We start from the raw sequence: 24719 nt of genomic DNA on the forward strand, positions 1-24719 counted from the left end.
TACTTCCACCAGAACATTTAGTCCTGAGGCTTGGCTGATTAGCTTGTTAGTCCTGTGTGTGGGAAACAACAATTATCAGTTTCCAGGAATGCGGTCTAATTCAGCTAACAGAAATCCCTTGAGGCCTCACGGGTAGCCATTTTATGGTATTAGAGTTACATATTTAGTTCTAACCTTATACTACAGGTGTAGTTCTAACCTTATGCTACAGGTGCCGTTGCCCTAGGTTTTGATATATTTAGCAGGTGCCTAATGCCTACAACAGTATCAAACCTGAAAGTTTTCAGTTAAGATCACTTACAAACTTTAAGATCCCTTACAAACTCTAAAATCACTTAAAAAGTTTGGGCCCGAAATTGATGAAGGCCTCTGCCCGCCCAAGTCCGCCCAATGGACCGTCGATGGCTGTTGAGGTCCCTGGCAGTTCTTTGGGCGGGATATTCATGAAGAAGTTCCCTCGAAGGTTGGCGGGTGACAAATGAGCGACTTATGCCGCCAATCTGGGCAGCAGCCAGCGGGAGTTCCCAATCTTGGCGGCAAAGACGCTTACCGCTCAAGTGTCGCCAAGGATGGAGTCGGGCACACGGAGAGTCGAAGAGCTGGAAAGAATAAAGCATCAACAAAAAAAAAAATCTGAAGACCTTCAGGGGACCCCATCCAGGTAATTCCCTGTGAAGAAATAAATTACAAAGAGATCACTAACCTTTTTTCAGCATTTTCCGATTTACCGTTGGGGACAGACCAGCCTCCAGCCAGCGGTCCACACCTGTTCTGCCGCCAACTCCCGCCCACAAGAATATCGCATCTCGGCGGGCAGGAGCGCAGTTGCACGACTCAGCTGTCCGCTGACATCAGCGGGCGCTTCCCGACGACACTCCCCTCCCGCCCATTCCAGGCCACATCGAAAGTGGCACTGGGTGGTTCGACCAGAGGAATGTCAGTGGCAGTGGGTGGCAGTCGGCGGCAAGGCCATCAATTTCGGCACCTTTAAGATTATTTAGAAACTTTTAAACTTGTAAATTTACATAACTTACAAAAAACTTTTAAGTTGAGAACAGTAACAATAGTAATAATAACAACAACATTTGTGATTGGAGTGAAAGTGGCAGTTGATTCTGTCAATGGCTGCGGTGTCTGGGCGTATTCCCTAATTGCAACAGCTAACTCTGACATTCCCTCCCTCATGTGCCCTGACAGTGTCTCAACGACCTGCGACATTCCCTCCCTCATGTTCGCCAACAGTATATCAGCTGCCTGCAACATTCCCTCCCTCATGTTCACCGACAGTGTATCAGCTACCTACGACATTCCCTCCCTCATGTGTCTGGACAGTGTTCCCATTTCTCATGAGAGTGCTGTTACTTCTCCCGACAGTCTCAATACCTCATCACAACCCTCTGTTCTGGGAGAAGAAATTCCTACTCATCTCAGTTTTAAATGGGCCGCCCCACCCCTTATTCTCTTAGTCTTAGTTTCCCCGATGTACTAGGGGTCCGAAGGTCTAGTGAGAAGGAGGAACTGAAGGACATCCTTATTAGGCGGGAAATTGTGTTAGGGAAATTGACGGGATTGAAGGTCGATAAATCCCCAGGGCCTGATAGTCTACATCCCAGAGTACTTAAGGAAGTGGCCCTAGAAATAGTGGATGCATTGGTGATAATTTTCCAACAGTCTATCAACTCTGGATCAGTTCCTATGGACTGGAGGGTTGCTAATGTAACACCACTTTTTAAAAAAGGAGGGAGAGAGAAAACGGGTAATTCTAGACCAGTTAGCCTGATATCAGTAGTGGGGAAAATGTTGGAATCAATCATTAAGGATGAAATAGCAGCACATTTGGAAAGCAGTGATAGGATTGGTCCAAGTCAGCATGGAATTATGAAGGGGAAATCATGCTTGACAAATCTTCTGGAATTTTTTGAGGATGTAACCAGTAGAGTGGACAGGGGAGAACCAGTGGATGTGGTGTATTTGGACTTTCAAAAGGCTTTTGACAAGGTCCCACACAAGAGATTGGTGTGCAAAATCAAAGCATATGGTATTGGGGGTAATGTACTGACGCGGATAGAGAACTGGTTGGCAGAAAGGAAGCAGAGAGTCGGGATTAACGGGTCCTTTTCAGAATGGCAGGCAGTGACTAGTGGAGTGCTGCAGGGCTCAGTGCTGGGACCCCAGCTCTTTACAATATATATTAATGATTTGCATAATGGAATTGAGTGTAATATCTCCAAGTTTGCAGATGACACTAAACTGGGTGGTGGTGTGAGCTGTGAGGAGGACGCTAAGAGGCTTCAGGGTGATTTGGACAGGTTAGGCGAGTGGGCATATACATGGCAGATGCAGTATAATGTAGATAAATGTGACGTTATCCACTTTGGGGGCAAAAACACGAAGGCAGAATATTATCTGAATGGCGGCAGATTAGGAAAAGGGGACATGCAGTGAGACCTGGGTGTCATGATTCATCTGTCATTGAAGGTTGGCATGCAGGTACAGCAGCCGGTGAAGAAGGCAAATGACATGTTGGCCTTCATAGCAAGGGGATTTGAGTATAGGAGCAGGGAGGTCTTACTACAGTTGTACAGGGCCTTGGTGAGACCCCACCTGGAATATTGTGTTCAGTTTTGGTCTCCCAATCTGAGGAAGGACGTTCTTGCTATTGAGGGAGTGCAGCGAAGGTTCACCAGATTGATTCCAGGGATGGCTGGACTATCAAATGAGGAGCGACTGGATCAACTGGGCCTTTATACACTGGAGTTTAGAATTCCACACATTGCTGCATTGGACAGGTCACTGAAGCCCTGTACGCACGCAGCATGGAGCTTATCAGCTTCCCTATAACCAGGGAGGCTCAGACGGAGAGGGCTTTAGGATTCTACCAAATTGCAAACTTCCCCAAGGTGCAGGGAGCAATAGACTGTATGCACATCGCGATGCGGGCACCTTTTCAGGATGCAGAGGTTTTCTGGAACTGCAAGGGATTCCATTCCCTGAATGTCCAACTCGTTGTTGACCACCAGAAAATTATTATGGCAGTGAATGCTAAATTTCCGTGCAGCATCCATGATGCTCATACCCTCATAAGAGCACTGTATCTGACTTGTTTACCAATCAGCCACAACGTCAATGCTGGTTGCTTGGTGACAAAGGATATGGCCTCGCCACCTGGCTGATGACCCCCCTGCGGGACACACACACCAAAGCCGAGAAACGATGCAACAAGGCCACAGAGCCACTCGCAATATTGTCGAGAAAAACATTGGCGTGCTTAAGCTGGACCACTCAGGAGCCGAGCACCAATAGCACCCTGAGGTGGTGTGCTGCATGCTGCACAACTTGGCTATCAAGAGGGGACAAGAATTGCCTGATGAGTCTGACGGTCCATCTCAAGAGAGAAAGGAAGGGGAGGATGATGAGGTGGATGCTGACATTGGGCCAGACAATCAGGCTGACACTGAAGCCATGCCCCCACCCCGCTGTAGACCGCATGAAAGGGCTCGTGGTGGCATGATAGCTGCAAAAGCCTTATGTCAGAAGCTCATAAATGAGCACTTTGTCTGAAAGAATGTTGGTGATATTTACAAAGCTGATACACTACTGGGTGTGCAGGTCATACATCTTTAGTGGGCATCACCTTGGTGACAGTTAAAGTTTAAGTTGATTCAAGTTAAGTGTGATTATACCCTTTGATGTTAAGGTGTGTAACCGATATATAAAACGGAGGAGAGTGACTAAAGTAAATGTTGGTCCCTTAGAAGATGAGAAGGGGGATTTAATAATGGGAAATGTGGAAATGGCTGAGACCTTAAACAATTATTTTGCTTCGGTCTTCACAGTGGAAGACACAAAAACCATGCCAAAAATTGCTGTTCACGGGAATGTGGGAAGGGAGGACCTTGAGACAATCACTATCACTAGGGGGGTAGTGCTGGACTGGCTAATGGGATTCAAGGTAGACAAGTCTCCTGGTCCTGATGAAATGCATCGCAGGATATTAAACGAGATGGCGGAAGTTATAGCAGATGCATTCGTTATAATCTACCAAAATTCTCTGGACTCTGGGGAGGAGGTACCAGCGGATTGGAAAGCAGCTAATGTAACGCCTCTGTTTAAAAAAGGGGGCAGACAAAAGGCAGGTAACTATAGGCCGGTTAGTTTAACATCTGTAGTGGGGAAAATGCTTGAAGCTATCATTAAGGAAGAAATAGCGGGACATCTAGATAGGAATAGTGCAATCAAGCAGACGCAACATGGATTCATGAAGGGGAAATCATGTTTAACTAATTTACTGGAATTCTTTGAGGATATAACGAGCATGGTGGATAGAGGTGTACCAATGGATGTGGTGTTTTTAGATTTCCAAAAGGCATTCGATAAGATGCCACACAAAAGGTACGTGGAGTCAGAGGAAATGTGTTAGCATGGATCGAGAATTGGCTGGCTAACAGAAAGCAGAGAGTTGGGATAAATGGGTTCTTTTCGGGTTGGAAATCGGTGGTTAGTGGTGTGCCACAGGGATCGGTGCTGGGACCACAATTGTTTACAATATACATAGATGACCTGGAAGAGGGGACAGAGTGTAGTGTAACAAAATTTGCAGATGACACAAAGATTAGTGGGAAAGTAGGTTGTGCAGAGGACACAGAGAGGCTGCAAAGAGATTGAGATAGGTTAAGCGAATGGGCTAAGGTTTGGCAGATGGAATACAATGTCAGAAAATGTGAGGTCATCCACCTTGGAAAAAAAAACAGTAAAAGGGAATATTATTTGAAAGGGGAGAAATTACAACATGCTGCGGTGCAAAGGGACCTGGGGGTCCTTGTGCATGAATCTATCTATCTATTGTGCAAAAAGTTAGTTTGCAGGTGCAGCAGGTAATCAGGAAGGCGAATGGAATGTTGGCCTTCATTGCGAGAGGGATGGAGTACAAAAGCAGGGAGGTCCTGCTGCAACTGTATAGGGTATTGGTGAGGCCGCACCTGGAGTACTGCATGCAGTTTTGGTCACCTTACTTAAGGAAGGATATACTTGGAGGGGGTACAGAGATGATTCACGAGGCTGATTCTGGAGATGAGGGGGTTACCTTATGATGATAGATTGAGTAGACTGGATCTTTACTCGTTGGAGTTCAGAAGGATGAGGGGTGATCTTATAGAAACATTTAAAATAATGAAAGGGATAGACAAGATAGAGGAAGAGAGGTTGTTTCCACTGGTCGGGGAAACTGGAACTAGGGGGCACAGCCTCAAAATACGGGGGAGCCAATTTAAATCTGAGTTGAGAGGGAATTTCTTCTCCCAGATGGTTGTGAATCTGTGGAATTCTCTGCCCAAGGAAGCAGTTGATGCTAGCTCATTGAATGTATTCAAATCACAGATAGATAGATTTTTAACCAATAAGGGAATTAAGGGTTATGGGGAGCGGGCGGGTAAGTGGAGCTGAGTCCACGGCCAGATCAGCCATGATCTTTTTGAATGGCGGAGCAGGCTCGAGGGGCTAGATGGCCTACTCCTGTTCCTAATTCTTATGTTCTTATGTTCTTTTGTAATGGTGTAGCTATCTAAGCCAATGCCCAACAAGGTTATGGTAAATAAAAAACATTTAATCCGACCATTTGTCTGAAATGATAAATATACCTGTAAAAGCCACCCCACCCTACCCCGGCCCAGCCCACTTTATCACATTTACTTCATTACAATGGTCCCCATTGCCAGCAAAATAGAACACAAATGCAAAACAACAAGGTAGCCCCCTCGCCCCTTGCCCCAACCCTCCCACCAAAATAGTAGCAGCAACTTAAATATATGCTCCAGACATCACCTGCAGCCATGCACCTCGCTTTGTTTCTCCCCACCCCCGCTTTTCCTCTCTACCTCTACCCCTTCCCATTCCCCTCCTGACTCCATGCCGCCTGGTCGAGGAGCTCCTCAGGTGATGCTTCATTGGGGGGAGTGATGACGGCAGAACCGCTGCTTGGTCAGATACTGGAAAGGACGGTCCCGAGGTGGGAACGTGCTCCAAGCCAGAAGCAAGATGTTGCTCCTGGCTCTTGTGTCGTTGGCAATGGGGATGCAGCATCTTGGGGTGCAGTGCCATGCTCTGGGACCACTGGGAGCCCTCTGCCACGAGTGTTCCTGGCTACCAGCTCCAGGGCCTCCTCCATCCCTTCCATATATATTATTTGTTGGACAAAAACTCGCTGCCAACTATGTTCTTGGTGCTTAGTAGGCATTTTGCTGCTGGTGAATCTCCCTCATGCCTCCCACAACAGCCAAACAAGCACACACCACAGCCACACATGCTCTCAGTCCCTCTTTGCTTCCTTCCTGTCTGTCTCTTCTGCACATGTAATGATGACCCCAGAACTCCTGAATTGCGGGAATCGAGCGTTGCCATGTCATTGCTAAGAACGGCGACACTTTACGGCAGAAGGTCAGAGAGATTTAAAACTACTGCCCACTTCATATCGCTCACGGTAATGCCCAATTTTTAAAATGGAGACTAGGGGCTTTGAAAATGGGCAACAAGCCAGCGATCTGATAACCCATTTTTACTGCCTACACCGGAAATAACACCCATTTTTAGGCAATCTGCACAAAAGTGTAAAATCTAGCCCCATACTTTAAATTGTTCACTTTTTGGCCAGTAAGTTTGATTGGCAGGCAATAACAATTATCACACCTTTAATAGAGTACTTATGATATTAATAACTCGATTTAAATTTTTTGTGGTGAGTTTAATGGGAATTAATGCGCAAATGCAGCAACTTCATGAAAACCATGAGGTGGTTAAATATGAGGTGCCGTTTTCAGAAAGCTAATAGCGGAGCATCCAGCAACATGTGACGATTCATGATTCACGGTGTATCTCTTCCTCACCAAAGGTTGCTGGCCGATTTGTACATTAATAACGGCGTGCGTCATTTACACACCTTTATTTTTTTCAGCAAATTCCAGCCGAATGTTATAAAGTTAGTGAAGGATTGAAAATTACGGAAACACCATAGCACTCTTGTAAAAGGATAAATGACCTCAAGGCGGCGGCGAAGGATAAAATGGAATGCGATTTTAAAAAAAGCAGGACAACAAATAAAAGTGCCGATTATCTCTCCAAACAAGCTTTGAAGTACTTGCATTTGAACTTTAGGAGGAAGCTTTGCAAAAAGGATGTTCCACAGTCTCTTAGAGGAGTGCAATATTAACCATTGGAGCCTGCTTCAGTATTTGCTCTGTGCTGATTGTCAGAGGACATCGGGGAGATCTGACTGGTTGCAAAAAAGGATTTGCACTGAGTAGTTTGGCACATAGTCGTGAGTACCTTTAACTGGTAGGTTGATGAGGAAAACAACATACTGCGGACAACTTGTTTAATGTGACGTAAGCACATAAAGGCCTCAAATTTGCTGGAGCGGGACATCTTGCGACGTGCGCGTGACTTGTTATTTTTTTTCCTTCGCCCTTCATCTTCAGTTATTTCTGCGGTGTAAATTGCTGTAAGTGCAAGGTCAATAGGACATCTGGAACCTTGGTGAATGATGTATATCTTTTTAACCAATGAGATTTAAGGATAGAGAGAGAACCAAAATGAATGATGGAGGAGGCAATAGGGTAAATTAGAATGAAATTAGATATAGAGAGGGGAAGAAAGATCGGATTTAGAGAGCGAGAAAAAAGTGGCAGAAAGAGGGATGCCATTCGGCCCATCATGTCTGTGCTGGCACATTGAAAGAGAAGTTCACAGACAAGGTTAAGAGGTGACTTAATAGAGTTTTTCAGGATGATGAGAGTTTTTGACAGAGTAGATAGATATAAATTATTCCCTCTGGCAAGGGGATCAATAACTAGAGCTCACAGATTCAAAATCATTGGAAAAAGATCGAGAAGGGAGGTGAGAATTTTTTCACTCAGAGTTGTCAATTCTTTGAAGAAGTAACAATGAGTGGACAATGGTAATGCAGTAGATGTAATATACTTGGATTTTCAAAAGGCTTTTGATAAAATAATGTACAGTAGACTCATGACTAAGGTCAGAGCATGTGGAGTCAGGGCACAAGTAACAGAATGGATAGCAAGCTGGCTGCAGAATGGAAAACAGAGAGTAGGGGTAAAGGGTAGTTACTCAGACTGGCAAAAGATGGGAAGTGTTATTCCACAGGGATCCGTGCTGCGATCACTGTTTTTCATGATTTACATAAACGATTTGGACGCTGAAATCGGAAGTACAATTTCAAAATTTACGGATGACACCAAATTGAGGGATGTAGTTAATACTGTGGAGTACTGCAACAAAATACAAGAACACCTGAATAAACTTGCAGAATATTCCTAGAATTGGCAAATTAATTTCAATATAGATAAATAGGGGGTTATGAAAAGGCTTGATAGGGTAGACATAGAGAAGATATTTCCATTTATGGGGGAGAGCAGAACTATGGTCCACAAATTTAAGATAGTCACTAATAAATCCAATAGGAAATTCAGGAGAAACTTCTTCACCCAAAGAATGGTTAGAATATGGAACTCGCTACAACTGGAGAAGTTGAGGTGAATAGCATAGATGCATTTAAGGGGAAGCTAGATAAGCACATACGGGAGAAAGGAATAGGAGGATATGTTGATGGCATGCGATGAAGAAGTGCGGGAAGAAGCGCGTGGAGCATAACCACTGGCATGGGCTGGTCGGACTAAATGGCCTGTTTCTGTGAATTACATTCTATGCAATTTTAAAGGAAAAGCAAGAATTTGAAAAAAAATCTCGAGCAACAATTTACCATCTGCAGGAGTGAAACTCCAGTTTCAATTGTTCCCTCCAAGTTCCTTTAACATTGCAGGAACATAAATATTGTCATTAAAAGAGTCATTACTTTATGAACTAGAAGCACTAACTTTCTGTGGTGCATTTAATTCATATATTTGGTGTCAATCCAGGAATTTCATGACATCCATCAGGAGATTGATGGCGAGATCCGGTTTTTGCAAAGCGACAATGGGGCAGCACAAAGCGTCCAGCAATTTGTGTCAATTCGCAGCTCACGGGGTGTCTCTACCTCACCATAAATTGCTGGCTTTTTACTCACTAATAACACAGTGCGCCTTAACTGCGCAGATATTTTCTCAGCAAATTCTGGGCCATTGTCATCGTGCAGTCAGTACAGCAGATGCCATCTGTAAAAATATTTTCATTCCTCTGAGCATGTGGAGCATTTCATATCTCCTTTTGTCCCAAATTCTGATGTGTGTGTATGTGTGTGTGTATGTGTGGGTGTGGGGGGGGGCGGGGGCGGGCAGAGAAGTCGACAACTTCAGACGCCTGACACTGAATTATGTATTTTGTAGGTGGAATAATGGACAACCACTTTCCTTTGTAAGCTGAGTCTGTGCAGGACCCTATATTTGTGGGGCGCTGCCATAGAGTAAAGTCATAAAATGAAACATTGCGGAGGGAGGTCATTTGGCCCATCGAGCCTCTGCCGGCTCTGTGAACGAGCTATCCAATTAGTCCCATACCCCTGCTCTTTCCCCATAGCCCTGCAAATGACTCCTTTTCAAGTTTATATCCAATTCCCTTCTGAAAATTATTATTGAATCTGCTTCCACCACACTTTCAGACAGTGCATTCCAGATCAAAACAACTTGTTGCATTAAAAAAAATTCTCCTCATCTCCCTCTGGTTCTTTTGCTAATTATTTTCAATCTGTGTCCTCTGTTTACCCTCCTCCAGTGGAAACAGTTTAGAACCACAGAAACATAGAAATTTACAGCGCAGAAGAAGGCCATTTTGACCCATCCTGTCCGCGCCGACCGACAAAGAGCCACAGGGCACTTGGTCAGCAGCCCTAAAGGTTACATACAAACCCATGAACAATGACGGAAAGACAAAGAGCACCCAGCTCAACCAGTCTGGCTCACACAACTGCGATTGGGGAAGAGTGACCATAATATGGTGGAATTCTGCATTAGGATGGAGAATGAAACAGTTAATTCAGAGACCATGGTCCAGAACTTAAAGAAGGGTAACTTTGAAGGTATGAGGCGTGAATTGGCTAGGATAGATTGGCGAATGATACTTAAGGGGTTGACTGTGGATGGGCTATGGCAGACATTTAGAGACCGTATGGATGAACTACAACAATTGTACATCCCTGTCTGGCGTAAAACGACAAAAGGGAAGATGGCTCAACCGTGGCTATCAAGGGAACTCGGGGATAGTATTAAAGCCAAGGAAGTGGCATACAAATTGGCCAGAAATGGCAGCGAACCCAGGGACTGGGAGAAATTTAGAACTCAGCAGAGGAGGACAAAGGGTTTGATTAGGGCAGGGAAAATAGAGTACGAGAGGAAGCTTGCAGGGAACATTAAGACGGACTGCAAAAGTTTCCAGAGATATGTAAAGAGAAAAAGTTTAGTAAAGACAAACGTAGGTCCCCTGCAGTCAGAATCAGGGGAAGTCATAACGGGGAACAAAGAAATGGCAGACCAATTGAACAAGTACTTTGGTTCGGTATTCACTAAGGAGGACACAAACAACCTTCCGGATATAAAAGGGGTCAGAGGGTCCAGTAAGAAGGAGGAACTGAGGGAAATCCTTATTACTCGGGAAATTGTGTTGGGGAAATTAATGGGATTGAAGGCCGATAAATCCCCAGGGCCTGATGGACTGCACCACAGAGTACTTCAGGAGGTGGCCTTGGAAATAGCAGATGCATTGACAGACATTTTCCAACATTCCATAGACTCTGGATCAGTTCCTATCGAGTGGAGGGTAGCTAATGTAACCCCACTTTTTAAAAAAGGAGGGAGAGAGAAAACAGGGAATTATAGACCGGTCAGCCTGACATCAGTAGTGGGTAAAATGATGGAATCAATTATTAAGGATGCCATAGCAGCGCATTTGGAAAGAGGTGACATGATAGGTCCAAGTCAGCATGGATTTGTGAAAGGGAAATCTGGAATTTTTTGAGGATGTTTCCAGTAGAGTGGACAAGGGAGAACCAGTTGACGTGGTGTGTTTGGACTTTCAGAAGGCTTTTGACAAGGTCCCACACAAGAGATTAACGTGCAAAGTTAAAGCACATGGGATTGGGGGTAGTGTGTTGACATGGATTGAGAACTGGTTGGCAGACAGGAAGAAAAGAGTAGGAGTAAATGGGTACTTTTCAGAATGGCTGGCAGTGACTAGTGGGGTACTGCAAGGTTCTGTGCTGGGGTCCCAGCTGTTTACATTGTACATTAATGATTTAGATGAGGGGATTAAATGTAGTATCTCCAAATTTGCGGATGACACTAAGTTGGGTGGCAGTGTGAGCTGCGAGGAGGATGCTATGAGGCTGCAGAGTGACTTGGATAGGTTAGGTGAGTGGGCAAATGCATGGCAGATGAAGTATAATGTGGATAAATGTGAGGTTATCCACTTTGGTGGTAAAAACAGAGAGACAGACTATTATCTGAATGGTGACAGATTAGGAAAAGGGGAGGTGCAACGAGACCTGGGTGTCTTGGTACATCAGTCATTGAAGGTTGGCATGCAGGTACAGCAGGCGGTTAAGAAGGCAAATGGCATGTTAGCCTTCATAGTGAGGGGATTTGAGTACAGGGGCAGGGAGGTGTTGCTAGAGTTGTACAGGGCCTTGGTGAGGCCACACCTGGAGTATTGTGTACAGTTTTGGTCTCCTTACTCGAGGAAGGACATTCTTGCTATTGAGGGAGTGCAGCGAAGGTTCACCAGACTGATTCCCGGGATGGCGGTACTGACATATCAAGAAAGACTGGATCAACTGGGCTTGTATTCACTGGAGTTCAGAAGAATGAGAGGGGATCTCATCGAAACGTTTAAAATTCTGATGGGTTTAGACAGGTTAGATGCAGGAAGAATGTTCCCAATGTTGGGGAAGTCCAGAACCAGGGGTCACAGTCTAAGGATAAGGGCTAAGCCATTTTGGACTGAGATGTGGAGAAACTTCTTCACCCAGAGAGTGGCAAACCTGTGGAATTCTCTACCACAGAAAGTTGTTGAGGCCAATTCACTAAATATATTCAAAAAGGAGTTAGATGTAGTCCTTACTACTAGGGGGATCAAGGGGTATGGCGAGAAAGAAGGAATGGGGTACTAAAGTTGCATGTTCAGCCATGAACTCATTGAATAGCGGTGCAGGCTCGAAGGGCCGAATGGCCTACTCCTGCACCTATTTTCTATGTTCTATGTTTTCTATGATATATCTTATACTGAAACATTCTACACTTCATTCCAACCGGAGCCATGTGATTTCCTGGGAGAGGCAGAAACCAAATAAAAACCCAGGTCAATTTAGGGAGAAAAATTCTGGTAAAATTCCTCTCTGACTCATCCAGGCAATAAAAAATAGTCCAGGAGATCACGCTGTCCCTATTCTATTCTCTTCAGTACTTACTATTATATCTGCGCCGTCCAACAAATGGTTATCCAATCTAATCCCAATTAACAGCTCTCGGTCCGTAACCCTGCAGGTTACTGCCCTTTAAGTGCCCATCCAACCATCTCTTAAAATTGGTGAGGGTTTCTGCATCCACCATTCTTCCAGGCAACGATTTCCTGATCCCCACAACTCTCTGCTTAAAGAAGCCCCCCTCACCCCTCAAATCCCCTCTAAACCTTCCACCAACCACCTTAAAACTATGCTCTCCCCCCCCCTCGTTATAGACCCCGCCACCAAAGGAAATAAGCCCTTACTATCCACTATGTCCAGGCCCTCCAATATTTTGTTCATCTCAATGAGGTCTACTCTCAATCTCCTCTGTTCCAATGAGAACAAACCCAGCCTAGCCAATCTGTCCTCATAACTAAGATTCTCCATTCCAAACAGCATCCAAGTAAATCTCCTCTGCACCCTCTTTAGTGCAATCACATTCTTCCTATAGAATCATAGAAGTTTACAGCATGGAAGGAGGCCATTCCGGTCTATCGTGTCCATGCCGGCCAACAAGAGGCTATCCAGCCTAATTCCACTTTCCAGTTCTCGGTTTGTAACCCTGCAGGTAACGGCACTTCAGGTAAACATCCAAGTACTTTTTAAATGTGGTGAAGGTTTCTGCCTCTACCACCCTTTCAGGCAGTGAGCTCTATCTACTATGCCAAAAAATCTATTAAAAAAAAAAAATTCTCCCTCTGGCTTCCTATATTTTTTTTTCTTGGAAAAAGGACAATATAAATACATTAAAAAATAAATTACACAGCTTATTTTAAGCTAGAAATCCCATTTGAGAAAAAAACAAAAGCACGATTTTAAAAAACAACATAAATACTAACGCCTATAATGAAAGGTTTGAACCCAACGAGTCTCAGGTGCTTCAGAAACCACGTGCATAGGGAATCCTCAATCGTGCTGAAGGGTGCAATGATAAGGGAAAGCTAACTTTGCATAGGCAATCACTTCTGAGCTGATGTGCTCATGTCCCATGACACAGAACTGACCCAGCCAGGCAAATTTCAGCACCCTGCCCTGATAACATATACTCTGGTAAACCAAAAAAACATGGCTGATAACGTAAGCAGAGTGCGTGCTGAGGGAAAGAGGAATTTGCAGTGGGGAAGATAAAATGACACAAACCATCCCCCCCCCTCCGTAAATACAATAAATCAGAAAACAAGAATCGGAATGAATGAAGCACACAGGAGGTCAATCGGCATCAGCAAGGAGGAAAAAAAAGATAGGTTAATCTTTCAGATTTGGTTAGAACTGCTGCAGGGGAGAATTCTTACAGTGAAGAGATTTGGAAATGCTGGGAGAAGGAACTTGTAATTACTTTTTCTTCATTCCTACTGTTTATTTTGTTGAATGCAAATGAGCTTAGTTCGTCTCGATGGAGAACAAAACTTACCTTGGTGGTTCCTATGCAAATCACCATTGCATGAAGAAGCCCCGAGGTAACAGTTTTTTTTAATAAGTAGGTATTAAACTAATTACCAATTATAGTTAATTTATACTAAGGATGGCATCACAACAGTTTCAGATTTTGAGAGAGAGGGCTGAGGGATTACGGTTACGTGAATACACTGGAGAAGCTGGGGGTTTTACACCTTAGAGCAGAGAAGGCTAAGAGGAGATTTGATAGTGTTTAAAATTATGATGGGTTTGGATAGAGTAAATAAAGACAAAATGTTTCCAATGGCTGAAGGGTCGATAACGAGAAGGCATGGATTTAAGGTGATTGGCAAAAGAATCAAAGACGACATGAGGAAAAATGTTTGTACGCAGCGAGTGGTTAGGATTTGGAATGCACTGCCTGATAGGGTGATGAAGGCAGATTTAATAGTAGCCTTCAAAAGGAATTGGATAATACTTGAAGGAGAAAAAAAATTGCAGGGATATGTGAAAAGAGCAGGGTAGTGGTACTAACTGGATTGCTCTTCGAAAGAGTAGGCACAGACTCGATGAGCCAAATGGCTGTGCTATTCTATGATTCTAGATATAGAGATAGAGATAATGATAGATAGATAGCTTCTCATGCACATAGAAATAGATAACTCCCTAAATTCTGAGCCATTCTGATCTGGGAGATTGCAGGTGTAACCTCTAATCCTTGCTCAGTTTGTGGCTTTACTCTATACAAATATTGGTATTATGTGTTTAATTATCTTAATTGAATTCTTCAGCATTCATGCATCCAGCCCGTATCCCCGCAATTACAGGAAACATTTTGCATTATATCCGATCGTTAGGTTTCCATCAGGTCCAGGAGAGTCCCGTTTCCGTGGGCTGATCAGTTTTGTAAGCTTTGATGAAGGAAAACAATGGTTTTAAAATATCAGGAACAGCATTACTGCTGCAATATTTACCCGAAAAGTGCTCAAATAACTACTGAAAACAGCTTTACATAAAAATATAAACAGAAAATGCTGGAATTACTCAGCAGGTCAGGGAGCATCTGTGGAGAAAGAAACAGAGTTAATGTTTCTGATCGAGGAACTTTCATGTGAACTGGAAAAAGTTAGAGATGTAACAGGTTTTAAGCAAGTACAGGGGCAGGGAAAGGGGGGAGGGGAGGAAAGAACGAAAGAACATAAGAAATAGGAGCAGGAGTGGGCCATTTGGCCCCTTGAGCCTGCTCCGCCATTCAATACGATCAGGTTGATCTGATCATGGACTCAGGTCCACTTCCCTGTCCGCTCCCCATAACCCTTGACACCCTTATCGCTCAAAAATCTGTCTATCTCCGCCTCAAATATATTCAATGACCCAGCCTCCTCAGCTCCCTGGGGCAAAAAATTCCATAAATTTACAACAATCTGAGAAAATAAATTTCTCCTCATCACAATTTTAAATGGGCGGCCCCTTATTCGAAGACTATGGCCTAAATTTTGGCCAAGCCCGTTATTCGGCGCACTTACCGGAGCTTACTCAGGTGCCGAGATGCGCCGTAAAAAAATGCTGCAACTTTGGCCGCTGCCTGTCCTCTTCACTGCAGCCGCGCAGCATGGCCAGTAGGGGGGGTGGAGCCAGTGTTCTGCGCCGAAAACTGTGCCAGGACGTCTTCACGTGCGCAGTGGATAGTGGTGATGTCCACACGTGCACAGTAGCGCTGGGAGTTGGCAATGGCCCCGATGCTTGCCAGGTAGGTCGCTCCCTCCATCCCTCCCCCCGCCAGCCTCTCCGTTGATTCTCAGCCTCCTCTCTGTGGGCCACAATGCTTGTCAGGTCGCTCTCTCCCTCCCTCTCTCCGCGCCACCCAACCCCAACCTATCCGTTGAATCTCAGCCAGCCAGTTCCATCGCTCCCGCCCCTAGCCCAGGCCGAGTGGCCTCCTGTTGCATTGGCCCACCCCTAACCCAGGCCAAGTGGCCTCCCGCACCGGCCCAATGCCTTCCTCGGCTGAGTGCAGAAAGCTGCATTGTATTTGAAGATTAATTTTTTATTTCTTCTTCTTCTTCTTCTTCTTCTTCTCTAACTGTGCGAAGGAAGGATGGCTGTTCCCTAAAGCTTGGTTGGTTTCAGGTCCATGTCCTCTCCGCATCCTGCCCCTATCCCAAGCTGAATGGCCTCCTATGTACCGACCTGCGCCGATTTCTTTAACTCTCCACAAGGGTTTTTTGAAGTGGCCACATTCGCTGGCCTAAGTAGAAATGGAGTAACTATTAGCTGGCCAAAGTTGCCTAAATGGGCAGAACTGGCGTAGGTGACTGGTAACGCTCCATTTTGAGAAAAAAAAATCGTAACTAATTCAGTTACGCTGGTGCAAATTCATTGGGAAAAATGGGGATTTTTAAGTTACGCCAGAAAAACCAAGTTATTCCAAAAAAAAAATTGAGCCCCGCGTCCCCTAGTTTCAGTTTCCCCAATGAGTGGTAATATCCTCTCTGCATCCACCTTGTCAAGCCCTCTCTGTTGTGTTTCTGTAATGCATGCACTCCCATGTTCCGCCACCAGGAAGTACATCCCCTGAAGTCCCAAGCGATCCCAGCATCCCTTGGGAGCACTGTATATAAGCCTGCCCCTAAGGCCTGTTCCTCACTCTGGAGTGTCTTAATAAAGACTGAGGTCACTGTCACTTTAACCTCCCTGTGTGCAGTCTCATTTGTGCAAGGAACACAACAACTGGCGACGAGTACACGAATCCAACGCAAAGATGCAGCAAACTGTGGGTATCCTGGAGAAGTTCTCGGAGGGTGAGGGCTGGGAAGCCTATGTCGAACGGCTAGGCCAGTACTTTGTAGCCAACGAGCTGGACGGAGAAGGAAGCACTGCCAAAAGGAGAGCGGACTTCCTCACAGTCTGCGGGGCACCGACCTACAGCCTCATGAAGAATCTTCTGGCTTCGGTGAAACCCACAGATAAGTCATATGAGGAGCTGTGTACTCTGGTTCAGGAGCATCTTAACCCGGGGGAGAGTGTGCTGATGGCGAGGTATCGGTTCTATACGTACTAACGATCTGAAGGTCATGAAGTGGCGAGCTACGTTGCCGAGCTCAGGCGACTTGCAGGACAATGTGAATTTGATGGCTACCTGGAGCAAATGCTCAGAGACTTTTTTGTACTGGGCAATGGCCACGAGACCATCCTATGAAAACTTTTGACTGTAGAGACACCGACCCTCAGTAAGGCCATTGCGATAGCACAGGCGTTTATGTCCACCAGTGATAACACCAAACAAATCTCTCAGCACACAAGTGCTAGCAATGTTCATAAATTAACTGGAACTGTGTTTGTGAGCAGAAATGTACAGGGCAGAAACCACGAGTCTGCAACTGCCAGCAGGCCTCAGGTGACCCAGATGACTCAGAGTCTGCAACAAAGGATGAATGCAAAGCAAGCCACACCTTGTTGGCATTGTGGAGGCTTCCATTCAGCCTATCCATGCCGCTTCAAAGGGTATGTTTGCAAGAGCTATGGAACAGTGGGGCACCTCCAATGAGCTTGCAGACGAGCTGCAAGCTTTGCAAAACCTACTAACCACCATGTGGCAGAAGAAGATCGGACCATGATGGACCAAAGCAATTTCAAGCCTCAGAGAGAGGAGGCACATGCTGAAGTACACGGGGTGCACACATTTTGACGAAATGTCCACCTATAATGCTAAACGTAAAATTGAATGGCTTACCCATAGCGATGGAACAAGACACTGGCGCGAGCCAATCCATCATAAGTGAAAAGACCTTTGAGAGACTTTGGTGCAACAAGGCACGAAGACCAGCCCTGAGCCCCATCCACACGAAACTGAGAACATACACCAAAGAGCTTATCACTGTCCTGGGCAGTGCCATGGTCAAGGTCACCTACGAGGGCACGGTGCAAGAACTGCCACTCTGCAATTGTCCTGGGCAAGGGCTCCACATTGCTTGGAAGGAGCTGGCTGGGCAAAATTCACTGGAACTGGGATGACATCCGAGCGCGATCACATGTTGATGAGGCCTCATGTACCCAGGTTCTCAACAAATTTCCTTCCCTTTTTGAGCCAGGCATTGGTAACTTTTCCGGGGTGAAGGTGCGGATCCACTTGACCCAGAGGCACGACCCATTCACCACAAGTCGCGAGCGGTACCTCACATGATGAGCGAGAGAGTGGAAATCGAGCTGGTCAGGCTGCAACACGAGGGCATCATCTTGCCAGTGGACCAGCCCGATTGTTCGGTACTCAAAAGTGATGGCATGGTCAGGATTTGCGGCGATTATAAAGTAACTATTAATCGTTTCTCGCTACAGGACCAATACCCACTACCTAAGGCAGACGACCTACTTGCAATGCTAGCAGGAGGCAAGACATTCACCAAGCTCGACCTGACTTCGGTCTACATGACGCAGGAGCTGGAGGAGCCTTCGAAGGGTCTCACCTGCATCAACACGCAGAAGGGACTGTTCATCTACAACAGATGCCTGTTTGGAATTCGGTCGGCTGCAGCGTTCTTCCAGAGAAACATGGAGAGCCTACTCAAGTCGGTACCATGCACGGTGGTATTTCAGGATGACATATTGGTCACTTGTCGGGATACCGTCGAGCACCAACAAAACCTGGAGGAGGTCCTCCAGTGACAGGATCGTGTAGGGCTGCGGCTGAATGCGTCTTCATGGCAACAAAAGTGGAGTTTTTGGGGAGAAAGAAAGCGGTGGACGGCATTCGGCCCACAGACGCCAAGACAGAGGCTATCATAAATGCGCCAAGGCCATAGAATGTCACAGAGCTGCGGTCGTTCCTGGGACTCCTCAACTATTTTGGTAACTTCCTACCGGGGTTAAGCACCCTTTAAGAGCCCCTACATGTGTTATTGTGTAAAGGTGAGAACTGGGTAGGGGGAAAAAAACAAGTAATTGCTTTTGAGAAAGCCAGAAACATTTTATGCTCCAACAAGCTGCTTGCATTCTATAACCCGTGTAAAAGACTCATGCTAGCATGTGATACGGCGTCGTACGGAGTCGGGTGTGTGTTACAACAAGCTAACATTGCGGGAAAGTTGCTACCTGTCGCCTATGCCTCCAGGAGCTTGTCTAAGGCCAAGAGGACCTACAGCATGATTGAGAAAGAGGCAAGAGCGTGTGTGTTCGGGGTAAAGAAAATGCATCAGTACCTGTTTGGCCTCAAATTTGAGCGGGAAACCGATCACAAGCCCCTCATATCCCTGTTCGCTGAAAACCACGGGATAAATACTAATGCCTCAGCCCACATAAAAAGGTGAGCACTCACGCTATCAGAGTATAACTATTCCGTCCGCCACATGCCAGGCACCGAGAACTGTGCGGATGCTCTCAGTCGGCTACCATTGCCCACCACGGGGGTGGAAATGGCGCAGCCTGCAAACTTGTTGATGGTGTCGGGGCCCGCAGATTTGTTGATGGTCATGGAAGTGTTTGAAAATGATAAATCACCTGTCACGTCCCGCCAGATTAGTACTTGGACCAACCAAGATCCTCTGCTGCCCCGAGTAAAAAACTGTGTAATGCATGGGAGCTGGGCCAGCATCCCCGTTGAAATGCAAGAGCTAATCAAGCCATTCCAGCGACGAAAGGACAAGCTGTCCATTCAGGCAGACTGCCTGTTGTGGGGAAACGGCGTAGTGCTACCCAAAAAGGGCAGGGAGACGTTCATCTCGGATCTCCACAGGACACACCCGGATATAGTAATGATGAAAGCGATAGCCAGATCCCGTGTCTGGTGGCCCGGTATCGACTCTGACTTAGAGTCCTGTGAACGGCAATTGAGCAACGCGCCCAGAGAGGCACAACTATGTTTTTGGTCCTGGCCCTCCAGACCATGGCCGAGGCTCCATGTTGACTATGCGGGCCCGTTTCTCGGTAAAATGTTCCTGGTGGTGGTGGATGTTTTTTCAAAATGGCTTAAATGTGAAATAATGTCGGGAAGCACCGCCACCGCCACCATCGAAAGCCTGAGGGCCATGTTTGCCACCCATGGTTTGCCTGGTCAGTGACAACGAGCCATGTTTCACCAGTGCCAAATTTAAAGAATTCATGACCCGCAATGGGATCAAACATGTAACCTCGGCCCCGTTTAAACCAGCCTCCAATGGGCAGGCAGAGCGGGCAGTACAAACAATCAAACAGAGCCTTAAACGAGTCACAGGAGGCTCACTCCAATGTACTGCTCAGCTACCGCACGAGACCCCACTCGCTCACCGGGGTGCCCCCGACTGAGCTACTCATGAAAAGGACACTTAAAGCCAGACTCTCGCTGGTTAGAAACATAGAAACATAGAAAATAGGTGCAGGAGCAGGCCATTCGGCCCTTCGAGCCTGCACCACCATTCAATATGATCATGGCTGATCATGCAACTCAGTACCCCACTCCTGCCTTCTCTCCATACCCCTTGATCTCTTTAGCCGTAAGGGCCACATCTAACTCCCTTTTGAATATATCCAATAAACTGGCCTCAACAACTTTCTGTGGTAGAGAATTCCATTGGTTCACAATTCTCTGGCTGAAAAGGTTTCTCCTCATCTCGGTCCTATATGGCTTACCCCTTATCCTTAGACTGTGACCCTTGGTTCTGGACTTCCCCAACATGGGGAACATTCTTTCTGCATCTAACCTGTCCAATCCCATCAGAATTTTATATGCTTCTGTGAGATCCCCTCTCATTCTTCTAAATTCCAGTGAATATAAGCCGAGTCGATCCAGTCTTTCTTGGTTCACACTAACCTGCATGATCTGGTAGAGAGCAGGCGGCAGCAACAAAATGTAAACGATGGTCGCGCCACTGTGTCACGGGAAATTGATCTGAATGACCCTGTGTATGTGCTCAACTATGGACATTGTCCCTAGTGGATCGCGGGCACGGTGATAGCTAAAGAAGCGAGTAGGGTGTTTGTAGTCAAACTAGGCAATGGACAAATTTGCAGAATGCACCTGGACCAAATGCGGCTGCGGTTCACAGACTGCCCTGAACAACCCACAGCAGACACCACCTTTTTCGAGCCCACAACACACAGCCAAAGGATCAATGATACCACTCCGGACCAGGAAATCAAACCCATCATGCCCAACAACCCAGCAAGGCCAGGCTCACCCAGCAGCCCTTCAGGGCCAACAACACGCCAACCCAGCGAGGGCACAGCCAACACACCAGAACAGACATGTATACTGAGGCGGTCCACTAAGGAAAGAAAGGCTCCCGACCGCCTCACGTTGTAAATAGTTTTCACTTTGACTTTGGGGGGCAGTGATGTTGTGTATTTGTAAAGCATGCACTCCCATGTTCCACCATCAGGGAGCGCATCCCCTGAAGTCCCAAGGGATCCCAGCATCCCTTGGGAGCACTGTATATAAACCGGCCCCTAAGGCCTGTTCCTCACTCTGGAGTGTCTTATTAAAGACTGAGGTCACTATTACTTTAACCTCCCTGTGTGCAGTCACATCTGTGTTAGGAATACAACACCCTCATTATCTTATAAGTTTCAATAAGATCACCTCTCATTCTTCTGAACTCCAATGTGTATAAGCCCATTGTACTCAACCTATCTTCATATCCCCTCATCTCCGGAATGAACTTGGTGAAGCTTCTCTGAATAATCTCCAATGCAAGTGTATCCCTCCTTAAATACAGAGACCAAAACTGCATGCAGTACGCAAGATGTGGCCTCACCAATACCCTGTAGCAGGACTTCACTGCTTTTATACTCTATCCCCCTTGCAATAAAGGCCAACACTCCATTTGCCTTCCTGATTACTTGCTGTAGCTGCATACTAACTTTGTGTGTTTCATGCACAAGGACCCCGAGGTCTCTCAGTATTGCAGAACTTTGCTATTTTACTCCATTTAAATTATAATTTGCTTTTCCATTATTTCTGCCAAAGTGGATAACCTCACATTTTCACACATTATAATTCATCTTCCAAATTTTTACGCACTCACTTAGCCAGTCTATATCCCTTTGCAGTTTTTTTGTGTCCTCATAATTTGCTTTTTCACCCATCTTTATTTCATCAGCAAGTTTTGCTACGTTACACTCGGTCCCTTCATCCAAGTCATTAATATAGATTGTAAATAGTTGAAGACCCAGCACCAATCCCTGCGGCACCCCACTAGTCACTGTTTGCTAACCGGAAAATGACCCATTTATCCCGACTCTCTGTTTTCTATTATTTAACCATGCTAATATATTACCCCTAACCCCGTGAGCTTTATCTTTTGCATAACCTCTTATGTGGCACCTTATCGAATGTCTTCTGGAAATCCAAATACAGGACAGCCACTGGTTCCCCCTTTTCCACTCTGCTCGCTACATCCTGCTGTAAAAGGGGGATAGACAATGGAGACGCTATGTGTGGATCCCTGGAGAAGCTTGGGATATGCACGGCCCGGCTTCTTTGTGGCAAGGCTCTTGCTTGGCCTCACCACTCACAGGTGATGTGGGTCTAGGTGCTGTGACCCTGGGGACTGTAGTGTCAAAGGTCGAGACCATCAATTGTGCATGGGCATTGATAGCCTCGCGAGTCGCAGTGACAATCTCCGACTTGCCCTCCCTCATGTTTGCGGATAGTGCCGCAATGCTTGTGGGAGAACCACCCAAGACCTCCAGAAGCTGTCAGCTGAGCTGGATACTCTCCCTGGACAATCCCACCATATCCAGCTGTGTGTCTGCCTGTCTGTCAGCAGACCAGCTTTGCTGACTCACCTTCCGGAGAGACGGCATACGGAATTCAATCCTGGGAGTGCATGGGTGCACACCACTTGTACCCTGGGGCCTTGGATTGCTCAAAGCACGAGAATGTTTCTTCCTAGTCAGAGCTACTGGACACGAAAAGAGGTGCCGATTGCATCGGCCGCCCCATAGCGCCCCCCCCCCGTCCCCCCGCCCGGAATAGCTTCATGAGTTTCCTCCTCCCGTGGAGGTTCCTTGTCCTCGGTGTCTTCCTCCGTCCCCTTCTCCACCCCTACTTGATGGGCTGAGCTGGAGGCTTCCATTGGAGGATGTGGCACCTCTTCATCTGGAAATAGAAAACAACAGCTAAGTGGTTAGCAGCAGGGGAAGGGACAGGGTGACATGAGGAAGGTCACATAACACAGGCTCATTTGAAGGACCGGTGCTACTCCATTATATGTAGCCCACAGACACTGCATCACATTGCCCCAACTCTAGTCCACAGACATTGCATCACATTATCCCAACCCTAGCCCACAGACACGACACCACATTGCCCCAACCCCAGCCCAGGAATTTTTCAGGACTTCCCACCACAGTTTTGAATAGGGGCTCAGCACCCACATGGGTAGTTGACCTCGCTGAGGCACCGATCAGAGCTGCCACTCTCTCCTCGAGGTCCGTTAATGGCAGTGTCTGGGGTGGACCACCGCCTGTGTGCCACTGCTCCCAGCGGTTGTACGACAACTTTCCCGGCAAAGATGACAATGGGAATGGTTACCAGAGGGCCCTTCTGCTCTTGTGGCACACACAGATAGCCATTGAAGCACTTATACCATACTGTGTGCATTTAATACAGTCCTCTGCTTAATGGCCCGGGTAATTGCACGTGGTTCATGAGGAAGACATCGAAGTGCAGAAACGTCTTTTAAGATGTCAAAAAGCAGTCTTACTAATGTGTAACGATCACTCATGGCAAATAAGATGCAGCACTAAGCTTACCTATACCAACATGTGTCACATTTACAATTTAAGTAATGAAGGAGTGCATCAATAAAAATATTACTTATTCTGACGACCCTGCAGTGGTCATTGAACCTTTTCCGAGACTGTTTATGGTACATCTTGATATTGTCCACTGAGGAAACTTCCTCAGCCATGCTGGTCCATAAATGCCTTAGAACAGCTGGGAGGTATTTACTGACACCCCTCCTGTTAAAATTACCACATCTGCTTTGCACAGCTACAATAAGGACCATGCTTGCCTTAAAATTAAACTTCTTGGCTCTCTGCCTGCTGAAGTCTCCTTCCATTGTGGCTGCTCTGTTAAAAATAACTGATTCAGCCCTGGATATACTGTGCATGCGTGGGCCCACCCTGACAGGCTGACCAGAATTGCGGGAAGAAGAAAGAAATCGAGAAAAATCTACAAAAACAAAAATTTGCACATTTGCACAAAAGGTCCGTTTTTTTTTTTCCGATTGCAATTTTCAGCTCCGCGCACAAATTCAGTCGTGCAAGGTCGGATTTACCTCTATCGCTGGTCACCGTTTGGCGAATTTTGCAATGTCCAGTGATAGCAGTATCCCGGTGGTTAAAAAGAAAAATTCCGCCGCGATTATCGTCTAAAAATGGGCAAAATCGCTTAAAGCTGAATTTCTAGCCCATAATGCCTGTAACGTGCAGTGAGTTTTCTCCGGGGCTGTTTGCAGCAGTGTCCTGGGGCTAGAACCTCCACTTTTGAACTTATCGCCCAAAAATGGGCGTTATTTCCGGCATGGGCGTTAGAAAGGGTTTTCAGATTGCCGGCTTCTCGCCCATTCTCAAAACACCTAGTTTACATTTTTGAAAATGGGCGTCACCGCGAGTGACATCAAATGAGCAGTAGCGTTAAATACCCAGCAGTGTGTCAGCCTTGTAAATTACACCAATGTTCTTTCAGGCAACGTGATCATTGATGAGATCCTGATGCAAGGCTCTTGCAGCTATCATGTCACCATGGGCTCTTTCATTGGTCTACAGGGGAGCAGGGACATGGCTTCAGCGTCAGCGTGATTGTCTGGCCCGATGTCAGCGTCCTCATCTTCCTCTTCCTCTGTCTGGTGTGGTGGACTGTCAGACTCATCAGGCAATTCTTGTCCCCTCCTGATAGCCAAGT

Source organism: Pristiophorus japonicus, chromosome 3 (genome assembly GCF_044704955.1).
Source record: "Pristiophorus japonicus isolate sPriJap1 chromosome 3, sPriJap1.hap1, whole genome shotgun sequence".
NCBI classification, from domain to species: Eukaryota; Metazoa; Chordata; class Chondrichthyes; family Pristiophoridae; genus Pristiophorus; species Pristiophorus japonicus.